The sequence below is a fragment of the Trachurus japonicus genome, chromosome 21 (genome assembly GCF_045865225.1).
Source record: "Trachurus japonicus isolate A0001 chromosome 21, Traja_1.0".
NCBI lineage: Eukaryota > Metazoa > Chordata > Actinopteri > Carangiformes > Carangidae > Trachurus > Trachurus japonicus.
The window spans coordinates 23,734,897-23,756,243 of record NC_140927.1 but is presented as its reverse complement, the minus strand read 5'-3'; the positions used below and the strand labels follow the sequence as shown (position 1 = coordinate 23,756,243).

General features: G+C 46.7%; 1 long non-coding RNA gene and 1 pseudogene across 1 annotated transcript in view; both read right to left on the bottom strand.

The window, feature by feature from the left end:
* Positions 1–21,347, bottom strand: part of LOC146965292 (uncharacterized) — a 74,705-nt gene that overhangs the window by 10,259 nt on the left and 43,099 nt on the right. The gene's annotated exons all lie outside the window — the stretch shown is intronic.
* On the bottom strand, positions 20,063–20,173 carry LOC146965301 (U1 spliceosomal RNA; annotated as a pseudogene).

Here is a 21,347-nt window from a genome sequence, read left to right as displayed (position 1 = left end):
GAGTTCGCAGACGTCCTGTCTACGGCAGTGCAATTGTCTACGGTGACTGTAGACAATTGCGCCGTGTGATTGGTCGAGCCGACCGTAGACTCCCATTCGCCGTACGATCTGACCGTAGACAGACCAGTCACGCGTCAGCACCGTAGACCGTCCCGCCCAATGCGGCCCTGTCCCGCCCCGTTCAAAAGATTTAAATTGTTTGACATTGACTGCATACGGATGAGGGAGATGATCGATTGATCGAGAGACAGACAGACTGATAGACAGAGAAAGAGATAGAGTAAAAGATATACAGTAATTAGTAATTTTTTACCGCAAAAGTTGACCGCTTCACAGGTAAGATCACCTACCAACACCAACGTCAACGTACTTCATTCATTCATTCATTCAAGTTATTTTGCCGGCCGCTATGTAATTCATTAAACCCCGCATGTGTCCTGTCAAAAATGAAACGTAAAAACAAAACTTGAAAATATTTATTATTTTCATACGGTGTTTAGTTATTTACATCTTCTATAAACAAGCATTAAAATGCCTTTTTTAGGTCTCCGATTAAACCGGAGGATAACGAACTTGCATACATTCATTCATTCATTCATTCATCATAATAAATAAAGAAATGAATAAATAAATAACGCTGGCTGTTTTTCTGTGTGTCTGTCATATTTTGGAAAAGGGTTTAGTATGTTTAATGTTGAATTAATAATCAATAACGTTATGTGGAACCGAAGCCTGTTACCGCCGTGCGACCTGGGGTGAACAAAAGACTCAAATCGGGTCGGACATCTGGCTTCCTAGTTTGTTTGTTTATTTATTTATTTATTTTAAATAAAAAGCCCATCTGTGTTTGATTGTGCCAGTGAATAACGTTATCCAACCATCGCTTAATTATCTGGGCAGCTACAGGTGGTGGTGTGTGTGTGTGTGTGTGTGGGGGGGTGTTACTGTGTGTGACAGTTACTGTCTGTCTTATTGTAAATTAATTTACAATTTATTGTAAAATATATATATTTATTATTATATTCATTGTAAATAAATCAAAATTTTCAATAATTATTATTACACGGCTCTGTTACTAGGGAGAGAGCTATGCTATCCTGTCGGGATTTAGCCTATTTCTCCATCATTATTTTATTATAGCTGTACATAAAACAGTTTTTTATTTTCATTTTACTACATTAGGCTAGCTACGTTGTTCCCTGTACCTTCCCTGTTAGCTAGACTAGCATGCTAGCCTATCATCCAGATCGTAGCCAAATTGAATGAATAAAAGTATTAATAAAATACTCATTATGTTAATAAAACTATTCTAAATAAAAGTAAATCAGCCTCCCTGAGATTGCCTGCCTACCTGCATTCCGTGGACGCCGCTCATTCCTCTGTGCTCGTCTCCTGACCCAGGCTGCTCCTCAGTGATTCCTCCGTGACTGAAGAAAAGATGTGCACATGGCATTTGTATACATAAAAAAAAGTTGATTTTTTATTTTTTTTATTTTAAACTTTACTACATTAGGCTATTGTTCCCTTTACCTTCCCTGTCACTGCTAGCCTATCAACTAGATCTAATCTAAATTGAATGAATAAAAGTATTGATAAAATATGAATTATATTAATTAAATTATTCTAAATAAGTGAAATTATTAATACATGCTATATCAGCCTCCCTGAGATTGCCTGCCTACCTGCATGGCGAACAATAAACTGCTCCTTGACTCCTCTGAAGTCGTTCCTCCTTCCTCGGTGGTTGTCTCCTGACCCTGGAAGGTCAGGGGTCACGCTTTCGCGGGCGTATCCTAGCAACACAACTGTGACACAGCATCATAACGTTGTCTAAAAAAATTAAATAATAAATTTAAAAATTATTATACATTTATTATTCAATACATTTATTTGGAAACTTTTGTAGACACACTTTTCAATTAAATAATAATAATAAAAATAGCAATAAAAAAAAATAAAGGTCACAAATTTAATTTAAAAGTCTGTATCTTATTTTGAACTGTTGTTTTTAGTTTTGCTTCCACTGTGGAATCAAACAGTTTAATGATGACAGTGTGAACAACAGCCAACTCATCATATACCACAATAAAAATAAATAAATAAATAAATAAAAATGTGGAAAAAAAACTCCCTCCCTCCCTAGTTCACACAGTTGACAAAGTTGATGACTGACTGATGATGGCAAATTGGCACAGTGCACAAAAAACACAGACCACCATGAACAAATAGAACACAAATAGAAAAGAATAATAAGAATAATAATGATTCCGAGTGTAAAGATGATGAAACTTGCAAACTATTTACAAACTACAAACTATTTACAAAACTACTAACTATTTACAAAACTACTAACTATTTACAAACTACAAACTATTTACAAACTACAAACTATTTACAAACTACAAACTATTTACAAACTACAAACTATTTACAAAACTACTAACTATTTACAAACTATTTACAAACGACTACAAACTACTTACTAACCTACAGTGCCAACAACTGAATATAAAACACTAAAATGTCTGTTATTTACAGCTATGTACAGATTTACAGTTTTGACTGTGTGCCCCTATATCTTTGTGCAGCAGTCCCATGGCCAACCCCGTGATCCGTATGGTCAGCCCACAGGCCCCACCCCACCGTCAGCAGGCCGTCCTCAGTGCCACAAAAGAGGCCCACCTGTATAGGGAGAAAAAAAAATCATTCCCCAAAGCTCCAAAGGAGCTTCTGCACCAGTCCTCTGCCCTCGGCCACGCTAGGAAGCTCCTGAGGTCAGAGGGCAACGCGGCGCCTACACGCCAGCAGTGTCTGGGGCGGCTGGTGGTGCCTTTTGGGCAGTACCTGAATGCCCCATTTCACTGGCTGGTGTCCAACGATGTGGGCTACATCAAGTTGTAAGCATATTATATTTAATACCCTTGTTCAGATCACTCCCCTTTGCCCTGCTATCACAGGTGCAGTGACATTAACCATGACAGTAACAAGTTGGTCTTTATGATTCCAGCCTGCTCGACAAACACAGGGCAGAGGTTAGGCAGCACCCGAAGGGGGAGATCGGGAACCGGTGGGTGAAGGACCTCCTCCTCGAGTATGCAGAGAGCTTCACACAGGTCTCCTGCGTCCTGGAGGCGAATGTGGATCAGTGTGTTTATGGCCAGGCAGGTTTTGAGCACCACACCTTTATGGAGATGTGGGAGCTCTACGCTCAGTACACCATCCTGAAAGCCTGTCCTGGGAGGTTTTCTGCGGCAGAGTCAGACGACATCAGGAGGGCACACCGGTCTGTCACGAGGTGGCTCGAGACACCTCCTGCCCACATCTCGAGTGTGCAGATGAGGAGGTTCAGGAGGTACATCTTGGACAAAGTAAGTGTTATTTTTGAATGTGTTTTGTGTGTGTGTTTTTTTCAGTTCCCTCTGTATTTGCATTTGAAACACAAAAAGCGGAATAGCACAGTACATGTTTTCTTTTCAGCATCTCAAAACTGGTCAATAATAACACGTAGATACTTGATACGCAGGCAGGAACCTCCGCAGGAACCTCCGCAGGAACCTCTGCCAGTCAGGCATCTGTCTGGGAGGGTGATGACGCTGAGCTTGTAGCTGCAAGTCAAGCGGCGGAAGGTAAGTGAGATCCAGAGTTACAGATGTAAAACAGTTTTTTAAAAAGGCTTCATAAAATAAAACTCACTTGTTTGGTTAATTTGTAGAGCTGCTTGGGTCCCAGGGTGTCCAACCCGCCGCGAAGCCTGCTGCCGCCGCTCGACCTGCGGAGAAGGCTCGGAAGACCGCTGCCGCTGCTGCCACCGCCCGGCCTGTGGAGAAGGCTGCAAAGCCTGCTGCTGCCGCCGCTCGACCTGCGGAGAAGGCTGCGAAGCCTGCTGCCGCCGCCGCCCGGCCTGCGGAGAAGGCTGCGAAGCCTGCTGCCGCCGCCGCCCGGCCTGCGGAGAAGGCTGCGAAGCCTGCTGCCGCCGCCGCCCGGCCTGCGGAGAAGGCTGCGAAGCCTGCTGCCGCCGCCGCCCGACCTGCGGAGAAGGCTGCGAAGCCTGCTGCCGCCGCCGCCCGGCCTGCGGAGAAGGCTGCGAAGCCTGCTGCCGCCGCCGCTCGACCTGCGGAGAAGGCTGCGAAGCCTGCTGCCGCCGCCGCTCGACCCAGAGCGGAGCCCGCTGCCGCTCCTGCCGCTCGACCCGCAGAGAAGGCTGCGAAGCCCGCTGCCGCCACCGCCCCGCCCACGGAGAGGACAGAGCAGCCCACAGAGTCCCAAGCCACAGGGGATCAGAGTGTTGTCCCTGTAGGTGAAAAATAAATGCTAAAAATTACAGAAGGGCATGATTACATGACGTTACATGAGATGAAACATGATCTAAAAGTAGAGACGAGGCCGAAACATGTAGGTGTTGGCTAATTTTTTAATAAGGGCTTTTTATATTTAATCCAGATGAGTTGCCTTGGATTCCTCCTTTTTTTTTTCTTATCATCTTAAAGTAATTACATTTTTACTTTGACTTTTTAATCTTAATTAAAAAGAGAAGGACATGATTAAATACCACAAAAGCCTGATAAAATAAACTAACTAAATGAATAACAATAAAGGCTATGCAGTTTCTTTTTTAAATGTTTGGCTCTACCTGTTGCAGGAAGAGCTGGAGGGGTGGGTAAAGACTTGGGAAACCCCCAACGGCCTCCCGGCGGCGGACATCTCCTGGCTGAAGGTAAAGCACATTGAGTTGCCTTGGTATGAAATGCGCTACATAAATTAAGATGCCTTGCCTTGCCTTGCCTTGAAGGAGGATGCGGAGCGAGGGCTCTTCGGTCCCGTGCAGCTCTACAAAGACGTCCACGGGCGGGTCAGGAGGCGACGGGTGATGAAATCGGACCGCATGTGGTTTTATCCCCCGGAGCCTCCTGGCTTCGTCAGCGGGGCTGTGCCGACACCCGACGCCTTTTTCAGGAGCCGGGTGTTTGTGTGGCGACCTGTGGGAGTGTGGCGGTACTCCCTGAAGTGCCCGCGTGGCCAGGAGTGTGCGGGTCACGGGAGGAACACGCACCTCTCCAAGTCGGGGTACCACATCCGGGTACGGCTCGTTTTACCTGCGCAAATAGTAAAAAAAAAGCTTGATTCATTAAAGTGATATTTATTTATCCACGTGCATAGAAAAATGATTATTATTATTCTTATTTCCCACACGTACCTTCAGGTACGTCACATCTGTGACGTGTCGGAGTGGTACTCTGTCATCACAGAGGTCCTCAGCTGTGGTCCCTGTACCAAGGCGGGCAGGAGCAGAGAGGGCGGCTCGGTGGGTCGGTGGCGTGCCTGGGATCCCGCCATTTTGTCCATGCTCAGTGAGGCTCACCGAGCCATGTTCCCCGCCATCCTCACCAGCAAGTGAGTATAGTCTGCGTAGTAAGAAATATGTAACACATCAAAAAAAAAAAAAAAAAAAAGGTCTGGCCCATGGTCTCAAAATTCAACCTCATAAACTCCCTCACATCAGGGACTCCTTAACATCCTGTGATGCTAAAATGTACTGAAAATCAACAAAAACTATTGCAGTTTCTGTCTTGCCACAAAGAAGTGGCTCCTTAGTCATCAAAGTTGCCAACACTAGGTGGTGCTGTCTGACTCTCTGTCTGACTCATGATGTTTTCTCTTTCTTGCTTTGTTTGGTCTCTGTGGTTCATCTGATATCCACAGATACATCTGTCACATTGCCATAGCTGTTTATTCTTTTATTTTTGATCAACTAAACTAATGTGTGTATTTAAACAAACCTGTAAGTATTTACTCAGTTAACCTCAAACACATTGATTGTGACCCCTGTACTTACAGGCGTGGAGTGGACAGGAGCGTCGTGCGCCTGCTGAGGGACAGGACAGAGGGGAACACCATGGTGAAGGTGTGGCGGCAGGTCCAGGAGAACCATGTCGAGGAGTACCTTCGACGTAAGGACCTGTACACCACCCTTCTCATGGACCTGGTGCGACCCGGAGGGATCGTCTCTGCGCTTGGCCACGCGCTCAAGGCCCCGCCACCTCCCCGAGAGCTCCCATCCGCGCGGCTCCTCCGTCACGCCTTCCTGCTGGCAGAGGCAGACAATGTGCAGGATTACCGGAGCCAGATCCTCTCCACCTTTGGCACGGTTCTGAAAATGGACTCGACGAAGAAAGTGCGTGCATCAAAACGTAACACCATATTGTGCATCATGCAAAACATATTGCTGTGTTGTTTTGTTGTCATGCAACCAGTACTTATTTTCACACTGTAAATAAATGACAAAGCAAACTCTCATATCAATCATATGTAACAGAGGTTCTCACCCACCCACACAGGTGGTGAAAAAGCTATCTGGGGAGGGTCACGGCTCGGCCGAGTGGTTCACCAGCATCGCCAACGAGCACTCCCAGATAATCACCTTCGTCCTGACGTGCGAGGAGTCGGCGGAGAAGCTGGGGCCCATGTGCCGTGGGGTCGTGGAGAGGTTCCGCCTGGCCGGTCAACCCGCGCCCCGCATCCTCTATGTGGACCGTGGCTGCTGCCGTGCGCAGGGACCGACGTGGCTGGAGACTCTGTTTGGGCCGTGGGTCGACGACGGCATGGTGGTCCGTCTGGATATTTTCCATTGGATCCACCGGTTCGACGCGGCCATCCGGACAGAGTCTCACGCCAAATACTCTGCCTTCAAGTCGGCCGTCGCGGGGGCAGTGCTGGCCTACAACCGCTCGGACCTGGAGCTGCTGATCCGGGCGGTCAGAGCGAAGGATCCGGCGGCCATGGAGGCGGTCAGCGATGTGGACGTGGTTCACCTCCACATCAGCAGGGAGCAGCTAAAGCACCACGTGCGCAGGGTCACGCTGGGAGCGCAGGAGACCTTTCGGCTCATCCAGCTGGCCATCGATGAGCTCAAAGGTCCCGCCGGGCTGGACCAGAGCGGGGTCAGCCTCTTCAAGACGCCTGGTACGAAATACATCACTCTCTTATCACACACACACACACACACACACACACACACAAATGTTAGAACATCATCTATGCCGATAGCGCAGCATAAAAAAAAATAAAAGTGAACACGACACACTTGATGCAACCTGTATTTACCTGCATGTGTGTATTTACAGCCGCCATCGATGAGGTGTGGGCAACCCAGCAGCGACACCTGGAGTGCATCCAGGATCCACCAGGCATGTCCATGTACACTGTGACACGCTCCACATGTGTCAACAACGTGGACGTGCCGTATTACAGGTGCCTGCGTGGAAGCAACAGCCTGGAGGGATTCCACAGCGTGTTGCCCCACATGATTCCAGGTACACGAGTGCAGCCTGGGAAATAGATAAACAAATAAACAAACAAACCATTTTTCAAAACTGTTCACACATCACTGCTTCTCAAAACAGTTCATTTCATCCTGGAAATTACAACAGTGTAACTAAACACAGACACATATTTCCAAAATACAGTAATACACTAACACAACTCACCAAATCCACCAAAACACAGTCACACGATGTCTTTCAACAGAAACGTTTAGTCAGAGCACAGCACAAGGTCATGAGAAACACCAACGACTGATGGAATGACACAAACTGAGTCACTTGACGTGTGTCACATCTGCTGTTTTAGCATCAGCAGAACACTGTATTCATCACAAATGGACATTTGTGCTTTGAACCTCCCTGCATTTTGCTTTTGTACGGTTTAGTAAATGTGGACATTTTGTTTGTTTTTGGCCAAACACCAGGGCTGTACATTGCGAGCATTTCACTCGCATATGCGCCTACAAATAGATTGTGCGTCGAGTAGAAAAAATGAAAAAGGGAGCACACGTGCGAGTACGGATTTCAACCCTCATTTCATTTGCATTTTCAAAAATAAATCCACACAAAGTGGATCAAGCTAGAGTAAAATTTTCACGCATCTCTAACCGACAAGTCATAACCTCACAGGGGAGAGAGGAGGTGAAAAGAGACAATAACACTGTTACCTGTTGTATACTGGCCTCAGCCTGCACCATCGCTGTATCCTCCCGTATTTCAGCCGGTCGCTACCGCAGCTTACAAAAAAGAGAGAGAGAAAAAAAACAGCTGACATGTGATCACAGTGTTATGGTTCATTTCATTATTATAAACCTCAACCTGTCCCTGGACATCACACAGGTTTGAGTTTTATTAATGTTTACATCAGGCCGAGTTCAACAAATCAGTTTATGCTACTGTGATTTAAGTTGTTAAATAGAGCTAATATCAAGTGTGCTAACTAACAAATACAGCCATGTATAAGGAATTATAAGAATAATATAAGTGTTAGCTCCTAACACTACAACACACTACAACCTATTCCTATTTTCATATTTTATAGGAATATATTTCTTCAAAATTGACTCAATGTCTACTGTAAAGCCTTACTCTTTTTCTCTACCCAGGTCCCCACTGCGCGGCACGGCCCTTTCAGGTGTACCTGATTAGCGGCATCGCCCGGTGGAACAGCGACAGGAGCTCCGACGCGGTGTTTGGCGGCCGAGGACGACGCCACCGGACCTACTCGGCGCCACTCATCCACCGTCTCAACACCCGCTGTCGGCTCCTGTTCGGTGAGACGGTGGAGGAGAACTTCAGGCCCCCCGCCGACGTCGCCTCCGACGAGCTGCTCGGCTTGGAGTACTTGTTCAGCCAGAGCACGGGGGAATCTGGACCCTTCTCTCTCCAGGACCTGGTGGAAGACGGTCCCGATCCGGACGAGGAGGTGGTCCAGGTCGGCCAGCCGGATCCGGAGGCGGACGAGGCCTATGGGAGCGATGTGGAGGAACGCGCCGACGCGCTCGAGGCCGTCCTGCTGCCCCACATCACCCTAACCAGCGAGGAAACCACCACCGTTCACCCTCCGGCCTTTGTGAGTAACTGTGTGCCTGTTGAAATAAAAGATAACACACTGGTTCGTGGACAATGTACACATCTGAATTTCAAACTTTTTATTATTATTATTATTATTATTATTTTTTTTTTTTGCTTATTTTATATTATATATTTTGCCAGGAGGACGTCTGCAGTCCCAGCCCTCTCCCAGGTTTCCGGAAGCTGGAGGTGTTCTGCTCCCTGCTGGTGGAGGTCGGCCGGCCGGAGAACAGGCTGTCCCTCACCACCGAGCAGAGGAACAGCATCCTCGATGCCTGGAGCGAGGTGGAGGACCACGACAAGCAGCCACAGAAGTTTAACCAGCTGTACAAAACGCACTGGGGAAACACGCTGTACTGCCGCACGAAGCGGGACGACCCGGTCGACGCCGCGGTGGTGCAGCGCGTGAAGATGGCCAAGCGCTATGCGCCAGCTCAGCAGGACATCAGCGCGCACCACAACCGCCTCATGTACACGCTGGTTAAACTTCTGTGGCTGAGTGCGCACCGGCACTCCTCCCCCGACAAGGCCGACATCCTGGGGGCCTACGAGAGGATCCAGCACCGGATCTTGGTGGAGGACCCGGTCCTGAGCAGGGCCGGGATTCCTCTGCCAAAAATTAACACCAAGACGGTGCGAGACTTTATCCGGAGTCAGGAGAGGCTGCTGAATCTGCGGGCGACCAAGCAGCCGACCATCGCCATCACCAAGACCACATCAGTGTCGTCCGCTGAGCTGCCTCCAGCTCCTCTGCAGCCGGCCGTACTGCCTCCGCCAGACTACCCCGTGATGGCCTATGTGCCCACGCCGAGCACGGCGGGCACAAAGGCCCTGAAAGAGAGGGCAGGCCTGATCAGGCCTGTTGTTGGAAAAGCCCCTCCGACCTCCACCATCACCAGGCCTGTGTCCACCCTCTCTGCCACTGCTGGTCCCTCCACAGAGCCCATCCTGCCCGCCGCTGTCCCCGCCGTTGGGCCAATCCTGCCCGCCGCTGTCCCCGCCGTTCGGCCAATCCTGCCCGCCGCTGCTGCTGGCACCGCTGTTCGGCCCGTCCTGTTGGCCGTTCGGCCCGTCCTGCCCGCCGTTCGGCCCGTCCTGCCCGCCGTTCGGCCCGTCCTGCCCGCCGTTCGGCCCATCCTGCCCGCCGTTCGGCCCATCCTGCCCGCCGTTCGGCCCATCCTGCCCGCCGCTGCTGGCACCGCCTCTCAGGTGGCCCCTTCTGCCACTGCTGGTCCCTCCACAGAGCCCATCCTGCACGCCGCTGCTGGCACCGCCTCTCAGGTGGCCCCTCCTGCCGCCGCCGCCGCCGCCGCTGCTGCCATCATGCCTTCCTGGGCGAGGGCTACCATTTACAAAAGGAGGCTGGGACCACCCTCAGAGCTGGCGGCAAAGGTGTCCCGAATTAAAAACCTCCCCACCTGCACACTCTGTGGCCAGCCCAATCAGGGACACAATAAATATAAAAAAAAGACCTTCTGCCCGGTCACACAGAAGTCCACCTCCAGGGGCCTCACTGAGCGTGTGTACAACAACTTTGAGGATTTCAAAGCTGCTGTGGACAGTTTGGAGCCGTTTTGAGTATTTTTTTTTCTTTTTTTTTCCCTTCCCATTCCCATTCCTGTGTGATTAAAGCCTCCTTATTTGTGACACCCTTCAATGCTGCCTGTTTGTCCTCTCTTTGATCTATCTTAATCCACAGTGTTGGTTATTCTTACAGTTATGTACCACATGTAGGCTACAACATGTAATAATAATAATAATAATAATAAAGTTTATTTATATAGCACCTTACAACATCGGACAGATGATCAAAGTGCTTTACAGAAAAGAAATAACATTTCAGGTGACGAATGGCATGGAAAAAACAAAACAAGAAAACACAACAATAAAATACATATCAAAAGGTAAAAGTTAATCAATATTAAAAGCCAGTTTAAACAAATGAGTTTTAAGACGTGCTTTAAAAAGTGCCAAGTCATCAATAAAATATAATTCAGGGGGTAGGGAGTTCCACAGTTTTGGTGCCGCTATTGAAAAGGCACATTTTCACACATAGAATAAATGTTTCACAGATCAGAAAGTGTGTCTGAATGAATGTTTAGCCTCTGTAGATTAATCTAGGCCAGATTTGAGAAGTCTAGGCAAAGCGGTTTTTGATGTGGACCAGGTCTATTGCGGTCTATATGATAAAAAAACAGTGAAATGTGCCTTTATTGCATTTTCACACATAGAATGAAGGTTTCACAGATCAGAAACTGTGTCTGAATGAATGTTTAGCCTCTGTAGATTAATCTAGGCCAGATTTGAGAAGTCTAGGCAAAGCGGTTTTTGATGTGGACCAGGTCTATTGCGGTCTATATGATAAAAAAACAGTGAAATGTGCCTTTATTGCATTTTCACACATAGAATGAAGGTTTCACAGATCAGAAAGTGTGTCTGAATGAATGTTTAGCCTCTGTAGATTAATCTAGGCCAGATTTGAGAAGTCTAGGCAAAGCGGTTTTTGATGTGGACCAGGTCTATTGCGGTCTATATGATGAAAAAACAGTGAAATGTGCCTTTATTGCATTTTCACACATAGAATGAAGGTTTCACAGATCAGAAACTGTGTCTGAATGAATGTTTAGCCTCTGTAGATTAATCTAGGCCAGATTTGAGAAGTCTAGGCAAAGCGGTTTTTGATGTGGACCAGGTCTATTGCGGTCTATATGATGAAAAAACAGTGAAATGTGCCTTTATTGCATTTTCACACATAGAATGAAGGTTTCACAGATCAGAAACTGTGTCTGAATGAATGTTTAGCCTCTGTAGATTAATCTAGGCCAGATTTGAGAAGTCTAGGCAAGGCGGTTTTTGACCTGGACCAGGTCTAATGAGGTCTGTAGGTATCAAACAAAAACGGTGAAACCTCCCCTTAGCATTTTCACAAATAAAATAAACGTTTCACAAATACAATAGCGGGTGTCAGGCACAATTAATGACTAACCTAAAATGTCTAAAATGTTTTTACAGCAGGAAGTGTCACAAAAACCAAGCATCATCAGCATCGGCATCTCAAAGCATCTTTTTTTATTTTTTTGGAAATTGATTTCTTACCGGACCTTCTGACAAATACGAAATCATATACATATATAATACAAAAAAAAAAAAAAACCGTACGAGATTTGCATAGGAAATTACCTTATATATCTGTTGTATCTAGTTTGAAACACACACACACATTTTCAACTCGGTTTTACTATAAAATAACTTATGGAATAGTCGTTTGTAGTAACTATTTCTATTCCTTCAGTTTCAGTAACAATTTGTAAGCTTTACTTACATGAACACGCATCACTGGCTCTACGGCGGGAGTCTTTGATGTCTCACGTGAAGGCCTTCTGGTGCCATATGGGGCCGCCATCATCATCATCACTCAATGATTTAACCCTGTAAAGCGTGAACCATGAAATAATTGTCAGAATATTCTCTCTCTCTCTCCATATATATATATATATATTTTTTCTTTTTTTTTCAATAACTCTTTGTAAGCTTTTCTTACCTTAGCTTTATCAAAATTGGCAAAAAAAAAAAAAAAAGTCCATTAAAAAAACATGCGTCACTGGGTCAATGGCGGGAATCTCTGACAGTCCCACGTGAAGGCCTTCTGGTGCATTAATTACGTTTATGAACGCATACTGTAGAGTGATGTAACTCTAAATTATTCCCTCATAAACGGAAAAGTATAGATATGGCTAACCACTGATACATAGGCTACTAGTATACATACCAGGGAGGAGGATCGAACCCACGGCCTCTTGAGCGACTGCCTGACGCTCTCACCACTTGACCACATCAAGCGCGGGAAAAATATTGTTCTTGATCTTCTCTTTGGTCGTGGCGTACGTCATTTGCAGGAAGTGACGTAGTATCCCACTGTGGAAACGGTCACCGCCTATGTCACAGCCCCTGCGGCGCAGTACTGCTAGCAGTCATAGATGTACAATCCACACTACGGGGATACCACTACGCGGATAGACCCGAGTTCGATCCTGGATCAATATATTTTTATTTATTTATTTTATTTATTTACTTATTTATATTTCAAGTTCACATTTTGAATTTGAGTTGGAGTTGGTGAAGTTTAGTAAAAAATAAATAAATAAATAAAAACATAAAATTATAAAGTTATAAAAAATTAATGAATTATCATTCTTCAACTACGGGCAAATTTGGTCTTGAAAATTTTAGAAAATCAAATGTATATTTTGAGACATTTTTTCAGATGTTTTACTTCTCAGTTATGTATAGAAACACATTCTGATAGCTGTTGTGATAAAATTATTTAGATAATATAAGATTTTTTACATTTTAGTCTAACATTAAGTGGAAAGCGTCATTTCCATCACACCACAAAAAAGTTGTTTTTCCAAACAAAATTATGAAAATAACACATTTCTCAGAGCATTTATTGAAATTTCAGCTGCATAATTTCCAAAACTGCTAAATATTATTAGTTTGACTGTTAATTTTTATGAATTTTATGTGAAAATGTGTAATGTGATGGAAATGACAATGTGTGGTGGAACTTCACGTGTTGGAAATGACATTTGACATACAAATTGCTGAGTCACCTCCAAAAAAAGTGATGGAAATGACTGTTGTGGAAATGACATTCTGTCACATTTTTTAAAAAATCTCATGCTATGTTGGCATGATGATCTCAATTTTAAAGCTATCAATAAATGTACACAAAATACACAATATCAAATATTATTTTTTACATTATTTGTACATTCGAAGGAAATATGAGCTGTTTGGAAATGACGACCAATAAACATACTCTTTGTTTTCAAAACATTAAACCTTGATTTTCTCTACTTTCAGTTCCTTCCAGGGAGCCAACTCTGCTCTCCAGCCATGTGCTCTCCTAACAAAGACTGTTGGAGTAATTACAACTATACTTAACCTTTAAAAAACATCCCTAAAGTTACATTTTGTGGCGTGTGGTGGAAATGACTGAGACCTCAAGGGACAGGTGTTCTTTTTATCAAAAAAGACATAAAACACTAATATATCTTACAATACATGATACATTTCATTAAAATAGGGATTTATGTACCACTTGTCTCTAAAGTTACTATTAGATCACAATTAAATTCAACATTAAGAGGGATTGAATGTCACAAATCTGGGCCAGGGACAATGGGAATATAGTTAAAACAATACATATAAACCTATGATTTATATAGTAAAATTAATAAGTTATCTATAATTAATTTTTTCAAAGTTCCTCTTGATGTCATGTAAGTGTGCCAAAAATAAAAAACAAGAAATGTGTTTCAGTTTTTGTTATATCTGCCAGGGACACAAATTTGCCTGTAGTTGAAGAATGACCAGACAGAGTGTACACAGGCCAGATAAGTACAGAGAGTCCAGTGACTGTCCAGAAAGTAGTTAGGAGCATGTTTGTGGTGATTTGTAGTCGATAAATCTGATATAAATCACTTCCTGCAGATTATGTAGAGATCATGTAGGCCTACCTACATGATTTGTGACTCGTGGTGCGGACAGGGGGCAGTAAATCTACAATAACACAAATACTATTCTTCAGTATATATTATTATTTTATTCGAATATCCATCAACAGGGTATATACAGGAATCTTGAACTTGTTGACCAAGCAGCGACCAAGTCACCTCCCGTCTTGGTCCACCTCACCATCACCTCCATTTCCTCGTTCGTATAGTGGACAGTATCTCCGCCTGTCACACCGCATGCATGCGCAGGTTCACGCCGGGAGGGGGGGGGGGGTATGGAGGAGAGCCGAAAGGAGTGAGCCTCCTCTCTTCCCGACGCCTGGTGTTAAAATACATCACACACTAAGGTTAGAACAACATCTATGCTGATAGCGTAGCATAAAAGTACACCTGGATGTGCATTTACAGGCGCCATCGATGAGGTGTGGGCAAGCGACACCCAGAGTGCATCCAGGGATCCACTGGGCATGTCCATGTCCCTCCTGGCTACGTCGGCCCACGTGGCAGGTGGGAACCTGAGAACCTGCAAGTCAGGTAGCCAGCGGAGGGTTAAGTGAGCTCCAGGGTTAATAGATGTAAAAACAGTTTTTTTTAAATAGGCTTCATAAAATAAAACTGACTTGTGCTGAGCTGCCTCCAGCTCCTCATCAGCCAGCCGGCCGGCCGGCGATGTGGGAGCTCTCTTTCGGCCCCCTGCGGAGCCAGAGCACGGGGGAATCTGGACCCTTTGTCCCACGTCCCCCGTCACTCTTGCCGGTCCAGGTGGGTTTTGAGCACCACACCTTCCTGGAGATGTGGGAGCTCCATGCGAAGCACACCATCCTGAAAGCCTGTCCTGGGAGGTTTTCTGCGGCAGAGTCAGACAACATCAGGAGGGCACATCGGTCTGTCACGAGGTGGCTCGAGAGACCTCCTGCCCACATCTTTGCAGATGAGGAGGTTCAGGAGGTACATCTTGGACAAAGTACGTCCCCCGTCACTCTTGCCGGGGGACGTATGTGGGATGTGGGAGATGTCCTCGGAGATTTTCCTGCAGATGAGGAGGTCTGGGTAAAATACATTGTGACAATGAGAAAGTAAGCTTTGATTTGAATATGTTTTGTGTGTGTGGTGTTGTTTTTTCCCCTCTGTATGTGCATTTAAAATACACTGACACTGTACACATTTTTTTTTTTTAATGGCCCTATCTTACCAGGACAACGCCGCCTGCAGGTGGAGGTCCTGTGGCCAGCCAGCCAGCCGACCACAGGACGGCGCTGCCGCCGCCACTCGACCCGCAGAGAAGGCTGCAAAGCCTGCTGCCGCTGCTGCTGCCGCTTCTGACAAAGACAGGTTTAGAGCAGATGAGGAGGTCTGGGTAAAATATCCATCAACAGGGTATATACAGGAATCTTGAACTTGTTGACCAAGCAGCGACCAAGTCACCTCTGACGTAGCCTCCCGTCTTGGTCCACCTCATCATCACCTCCATTTCCTCGTTAGTATAGTGGACAGTATCTCCGCCTGTCACACCGCATGCATGCGCAGGTTCACGCCGGGAGGGGGGGGGGGGGGGGGGGGGTATGGAGGAGAGCCGAAAGGAGTGAGGAGGTCTGGGTAAAATACATTGTGACAATGAGAAAGTAAGCTTTGATTTGAATATGTTTTGTGTGTGTGGTGTTGTTTTTTCCCCTCTGTATGTGCATTTAAAATACACTGACACTGTACACATTTTTTTTTTTTAATGGCCCTATCTTACCAGGACAACGCCGCCTGCAGGTGGAGGTCCTGTGGCCAGCCAGCCAGCCGACCACAGGACGGCGCTGCCGCCGCCACTCGACCCGCAGAGAAGGCTGCAAAGCCCGCTGCCGCTGCTGCTGCTGCGAATGTGGACCGGTGCATTTACGGCCAGGCAGATTTTGAGCACTACACCTTTCTGGAGATGTGGGAGCTCCATGGCCTCTCTGGCCTTTTTGAGTAGCTGCGTGCATATTGAAATAAAAAAAGATAACACAATGTACACATTTTTTTTTTGTATATTTTTGGGGCTTTATTTGATAGGACAGTGGAGAGAGACAGGAAATGGGAGGCAGAGGGGGGGGGGGGGGGATGACATGGCGGGTGCTCTACCGACTGAGCTAAACCACGCCGCACAATGTACACATTTGAACTTCAAACATTTTTTCTTACGGCCATTTCTTACCAGGAGGACGCCCGCAGTCTTAACCCTCTTCCAGGCTTCCGGAAGCTGGACGTCTTCCGTCTGTCCCCAACCACCGAGCAACGAGGCTTGGACAGAACGAGGCGGAAGACCACGACGAGCGGCCACAGAAGGTCACATGAGGCCTTGCGCCATCCATTCTACATTAATTTAAGAACAAACGCATTCAATTGCTGGTTATTTTCATATTTGTGGTCACAAAAGTTCTGTAACATCTTTTACAAAATAATTAGATAAAGACAGGAGGCTAAATAACAAAAAATTATTTATCAAAATCAGTATTTACTCAGTTCATCTCAACACATTAACTAACCCTAACTGACTTGTGCTGAGCTGCCTCCAGCTCCTCATCAGCCAGCCAGCCGGCCAGGATCTCCTTATGCAGAGAGCTTCCCAAAGGTCTCCTGCATCCTGCAGAAAGGTCTGGAGAAAGGTCCGGCGATGTGGGAGCTCTCTTTCGGCCCCCTGCGGAGCCAGAGCACGGGGGAATCTGGACCCTTTGTCCCACGTCCCCCGTCACTCTTGCCGGTCCAGGTGGGTTTTGAGCACCACACCTTCCTGGAGATGTGGGAGCTCCATGCGAAGCACACCATCCTGAAAGCCTGTCCTGGGAGGTTTTCTGCGGCAGACAACATCAGGAGGGCACATCGGTCTGTCACGAGGTGGCTCGAGACACCTCCTGCCCACATCTTTGCAGATGAGGAGGTTCAGGAGGTACATCTTGGACAAAGTACGTCCCCCGTCACTCTTGCCGGGGGACGTATGTGGGATGTGGGAGATGTCCTCGGAGATTTTCCTGCAGATGAGGAGGTCTGGGTAAAATACATTGTGACAATGAGAAAGTAAGCTTTGATTTGAATATGTTTTGTGTGTGTGGTGTTGTTTTTTCCCCTCTGTATGTGCATTTAAAATACACTGACACTGTACACATTTTTTTTTTTTAATGGCCCTATCTTACCAGGACAACGCCGCCTGCAGGTGGAGGTCCTGTGGCCAGCCAGCCAGCCGACCACAGGACGGCGCTGCCGCCGCCACTCGACCCGCAGAGAAGGCTGCAAAGCCTGCTGCCGCTGCTGCTGCCGCTTCTGACAAAGACAGGTTTAGAGCAGATGAGGAGGTCTGGGTAAAATATCCATCAACAGGGTATATACAGGAATCTTGAACTTGTTGACCAAGCAGCGACCAAGTCACCTCTGACGTAGCCTCCCGTCTTGGTCCACCTCATCATCACCTCCATTTCCTCATTAGTATAGTGGACAGTATCTCCGCCTGTCACACCGCATGCATGCGCAGGTTCACGCCGGGAGGGGGGGGGGGGGGGGGGGTATGGAGGAGAGCCGAAAGGAGTGAGGAGGTCTGGGTAAAATACATTGTGACAATGAGAAAGTAAGCTTTGATTTGAATATGTTTTGTGTGTGTGGTGTTGTTTTTTCCCCTCTGTATGTGCATTTAAAATACACTGACACTGTACACATTTTTTTTTTTTAATGGCCCTATCTTACCAGGACAACGCCGCCTGCAGGTGGAGGTCCTGTGGCCAGCCAGCCAGCCGACCACAGGACGGCGCTGCCGCCGCCACTCGACCCGCAGAGAAGGCTGCGAAGACCGCTGCTGCCACCGCCCGGCCTGCGGAGAAGACTAGGAAGACCGCTGCCGCTGCTGCCACCGCCCGGCCTGCGGAGAAGGCTGCAAAGCCCGCTGCCGCCACCGCCCCGCCCACGGAGAGGACAGAGCAGCCCACAGAGTCCCAAGCCACAGGGGATCAGAGTGTTGTCCCTGTAGGCGAAAAATAAATGCTAAAAATTACAGAAGGGCATGATTACATGACGTTACATGAGATGAAACATGATCTAAAAGTAGAGACGAGGCCGAAACATGTAGGTGTTGGCTAATTTTTTAATAAGGGCTTTTTATATTTAATCCAGATGAGTTGCCTTGGATTCCTCCTTTTTTTTTTCTTATCATCTTAAAGTAATTACATTTTTACTTTGACTTTTTAATCTTAATTAAAAAGAGAAGGACATGATTAAATACCACAAAAGCCTGATAAAATAACCTAACTAAATGAATAACAATAAAGGCTATGCAGTTTCTTTTTTAAATGTTTGGCTCTACCTGTTGCAGGAAGAGCTGGAGGGGTGGGTAAAGACTTGGGAAACCCCCAACGGCCTCCCGGTGGCGGACATCTCCTGGCTGAAGGTAAAGCACATTGAGTAAAGCACATTGAGTTGCCTTGGTATGAAATGCGCTACATAAATTAAGATGCCTTGCCTTGCCTTGCCTTGAAGGAGGATGCGGAGCGAGGGCTCTTCGGTCCCCTGCGGCTATATAAAGACGTCCACGGGCGGGTCAGGAGGCGACGGGTGATCGGACCGCATGTGGTTTTATCCCCCGGAGCCTCCTGGCTTCGTCAGCGGGGCTGTGCCGACACCCGACGCCTTTTTCAGGAGCCGGGTGTTTGTGTGGCGACCTGTGGGAGTGTGGCGGTACTCCCTGAAGTGCCCGCGTGGCCAGGAGTGTGCGGGTCACGGGAGGAACACGCACCTCTCAAAGTCGGGCTACCACATCCGGGTACGGCTCGTTTTACCTGCGCAAATAGTAAAAAAAAAGCTTGATTCATTAAAGTGATATTTATTCATCCACGTGCATAGAAAAATGATTATTATTATTCTTATTTCCCACACGTACCTTCAGGTACGTCACATCTGTGACGTGTCAGAGTGGTACTCTGTCATCACAGAGGTCCTCAGCTGTGGTCCCTGTATCAAGGCGGGCAGGAGCAGAGAGGGCGGCTCGGTGGGTCGGTGGCGTGCCTGGGATGCCGCCATTTTGTCCAAGCTCAGTGAGGCTCACCGAGCCATGTTCCCCGCCATCCTCACCAGCAAGTGAGTATAGTCTGCGTAGTAAGAAATATGTAACACATCAAAAAAAAAAAAAAAAAGGTCTGGCCCATGGTCTCAAAATTCAACCTCATAAACTCCCTCACATCAGGGACTCCTTAACATCCTGTGATGCTAAAATGTACTGAAAATCAACAAAAACTATTGCAGTTTCTGTCTTGCCACAAAGAAGTGGCTCCTTATTTATTCATCATCATCATCTCAACACATTAACTAACCCTAACCCAGCAAGACATTTACCCGGCGGCGAGTGTCGAGGCGCTCTTCGAGGGCTTCGGCTTCGGGCCTTCTGCAAAGCAGAGAGCGAGGGCCTCCGGTGCACAGAAGAACTTTCCCTCCCCTCCCCTCCCCATTTCCCTCAGCACACAACATTCCCACAGTCATCATTCCCTGAAGAAACCTCTTTGTCCTCTAGTGGGTGCAGTTCTGCCTCGTGCTGCTCATTATGCAACACGACTCCCACACCTGGCGCAATCGCCTCCCCCACTCACCTCCCACACCTGTTGTAGACTCTTTCGCCCTATCGGCACCCCCCTCGCTTTCACTCCCGTGCGGTGCACCCCCGCTCGCAGGGGTCAGCACAACCGGAGTGCAATGGCTGAGCCTCGCCCTGGGTGAACCACCTTCTTGATCATGGTATCTCCCCTGCCAGGTAAGTATGAGTTGTACAGGTCACAGACGGGGGAGTCACTCACTGACAAACCACACTGACCCATGGTGCCTAAGATGACCATCATGCATTGCTGGATTTACACAACAAAGACTGACCTAGAGTCATCTACTTCTTATGTTTCACATCCTTATGAGCAACAATTCAACTGGAGATTCAACTGAGCCAAAGATAAAAGCAGACAGCAACTAAGTTTCTTCGATCTACAATTTATATTTAAAGAAAAGCACAGAAACTTGCGAACCACATTTTCCCTCTCGCCTCACAAACACTCAGTGTCTTTGTTCACGGGGGATGGGCAGCTGACGTCCCTGGTGCTGCCACCTATAGATCTGTACTGGGAACATCGCTGTTTATCTAAAGTTTCCTTTATGCAGCTCACAAGAAGAAATAATTAAAAAATAAGTTAATAATATTAACTCAGCATATGTTGTATTTATTTGCTGTGAACTGCCAAAAACCCCTATAAGAAGGGGCATCACTAAATTTATAATCAGTGAGGTTACCAGTTTTTTCAATTATTGACAGTCATCGTCCACATCTGTATTATTCAAGACAAACAACGACCAACAGCTCAACAACATTAAAAACAACATTAAAAATGAGTTTACTACATTGTCCGTCATAGACCCTCAACACAAATTAACTGTTATTGTCTAATCAGTTCCAGATTTTTGTATTTTTCACATTTTATCAGGGGAGAGCGCGAACGCAGTCCCCCACTACCAGAAATTATGCAGTCGAGATTCCCACATTTGAGGAGTTCGCAGACGTCCTGTCTACGGCAGTGCAATTGTCTACGGTGACTGTAGACAATTGCGCCGTGTGATTGGTCGAGCCGACCGTAGACTCCCATTCGCCGTACGATCTGACCGTAGACAGACCAGTCACGCGTCAGCACCGTAGACCGTCCCGCCCAATGCGGCCCTGTCCCGCCCCGTTCAAAAGATTTAAATTGTTTGACATTGACTGCATACGGATGAGGGAGATGATCGATTGATTGAGAGACAGACAGACTGATAGACAGAGAAAGAGATAGAGTAAAAGATATACAGTAATTAGTAATTTTTTACCGCAAAAGTTGACCGCTTCACAGGTAAGATCACCTACCAACACCAACGTCAACGTACTTCATTCATTCATTCATTCATTCAAGTTATTTTG